This window comes from Misgurnus anguillicaudatus, unplaced genomic scaffold (genome assembly GCF_027580225.2).
Source record: "Misgurnus anguillicaudatus unplaced genomic scaffold, ASM2758022v2 HiC_scaffold_34, whole genome shotgun sequence".
NCBI lineage: Eukaryota > Metazoa > Chordata > Actinopteri > Cypriniformes > Cobitidae > Misgurnus > Misgurnus anguillicaudatus.
In genome coordinates this window covers 4,336,194-4,338,679 of record NW_027395284.1, presented here as the reverse complement: position 1 = coordinate 4,338,679, position 2,486 = coordinate 4,336,194, and positions in this window count along the sequence as shown.

The window sequence follows — 2,486 nt, the reverse complement described above, 5'->3', positions numbered from 1 at the left end:
CTGGCCACTCCATAACATTAATTTTGTTGGTTGGAACCAAGACTTTGCCCGTTTACTAGTGTGTTTTGGGTCATTGTCTTGTTGAAACAACCATTTCAAGGGCACGTCCTCTTCAGCATAGGGCAACATGACCTCTTCTAGTATTTTAACATATGCAAACTGATCCATGATCCCTGGTATGCGATAAATAGGCCCAACACCATAGTAGGAGAAACATGCCCATATCATGATGCTTGCACCTCCATGCTTCACTGTTTTCACTGTGTACTGTGGCTTGAATTCAGAGTTTGGGGGTCGTCTCACAAACTGCCTGTGGCCCTTGGACCCAAAAAGAACAATTTTACTCTCATCAGTCCACAAAATGTTCCTCCATTTCTCTTTAGGCCAGTTGATGTGTTCTTTGGCAAATTGTAACCTCTTCTGCACATGCCTTTTTTTAACAGAGGGACTTTGCGGGGGATTCTTGAAAATAGATTAGCTTCACACAGACGTCTTCTAACTGTCACAGTACTTACAGGTAACTCCAGACTGTCTTTGATCATCCTGGAGGTGATCATTGGCTGAGCCTTTGCCATTCTGGTTATTCTTCTATCCATTTTGATGGTTGTCTTCCGTTTTCTTCCACGTCTCTCTGGTTTTGCTCTCCATTTTAAGGCATTGGAGATAATTTTAGCTGAACAGCCTATCATTTTTTGCATCTCTTTATAGGTTTTCCCCTCTCCAATCAACTTTTTAATCAAAGTAAGCTGTTCTTCTGAACAATGTCTTGAACGACCCATTTTCCTCAGCTTTCAAATGCATGTTCAACAAGTGTTGGCTTCATCCTTAAATAGGGGCCACCTGATTCACACCTGTTTCTTCACAAAATTGATGACCTCAGTGATTGAATGCCACACTGCTATTTTTTTGAACACACCCCTTTCAACTAATTCAACTAATTGCCCAATTGCACAGCCTTAAGAGCGTGCATATCATGAATGCTGGGTCTCATTTGTTTTCTGAGAATCTACTGAACCTACTGGTAACTTGTTTGCCACGTAGCAATAAAAAATATACTAAAAACCTTGATTATTCTGGTTAGTCACATTGTACTGCTATTATTTTGAACAAGACTGTATGTACATGTTTGTATTTTTGAGAGAAAAATGTTTATGCGTGGTTTTTGAAAAAGCTACATTTTTAAGTCACTGATTTAAGTCCAGAAAACTCATTCCAAACATGTGTTCCCAAGACTTTTCAAAACAGGATCTAGTAGTCTAGAGTTTTTTTCTTCAAAATGATGTGAAAATCATTATGCCTACTCATTCTATCTATCTATCTATCTATCTATCTATCTATCTATCTATCTATCTATCTATCTATCTATCTATCTATCTATCTATCTATCTATCTATCTATCTATCTATCTATCTATCTATCTATCTATCTATCTATCTATCTACCTATCTATCTACCTATCTATCTACCTATCTATCTACCTATCTATCTATCTATCTATCTATCTATCTATCTATCTATCTATCTATCTATCTATCTATCTATCGAAATATTTTGTTATACTTTTACAAGTATACCTTATAAAAACCATGGTTTTACTACAAAAAAGTACAACCATGTTTTTAGCTACAAATACGTAGTAATCATGGTACATTTAGTAAGAGATGGAGGGGTGGTTTCCCAGACAGTGATTAGCTTAAGCCAGGACTAGGCCTTAGTTTAATTAGAAAATATAACTAGTTTTAACAAATATGTCTCACTAAAAATATCACTTGTGTATTTTGAGGCAAAACAAAGGGCACTGATGTATTTTAAGATATGTCTGTGAAAGTTGTTTTCAGTTTGGACAGCTCTTACATTTATTTTAGTCTAGGACTAGTCTTATCCCTGTCCGGGAAACCACCCTGTAGTGTATTGATTCATTATTGTTAGGATTAGTGAGAGTTTTACTTTTGTGCAAATAAAAAGCACAAAAGAAGAACTGGCTCTGTCTGGACTCTGTGTTTTTTAATCATTATAGTACACACACAACAAGAGATTAGCGTGGTCACCATATCAATGTTTGTTTACAGACGCCATTACTCAGTAACGTGTTGATTGTAAAAGCAGCACAAAGGAATATCTGCCCATGCATGTGATTGAATAAACTTGCTGTATAGAGATAGAAGCGAGTAAATAAGGATTTAGATGTGCTGTTTGCAACCATGTCTTTTAAAAGAATACCAAAAAGCGCGTCAAATTTCATGCCTTGTGTGTTTGTGTGTACCCGTCGTGTGTACTGTTGGATGGAAGGACAAAGAAATTACTTGCGTTTGGAGAGAACTTTTACTGACACTCATATGCAAGTAAATAAGAATGTAGTCGTCACGTTTGGTGCACTCGGCTAAAACAACTCAGCATAGCAAGGAATGGAGAGACTGGATCAGACATTGTGTGTCCATTTACTGCAGGAGACAAGAGCTATGCATATGGATCATCTCTACTCGTTC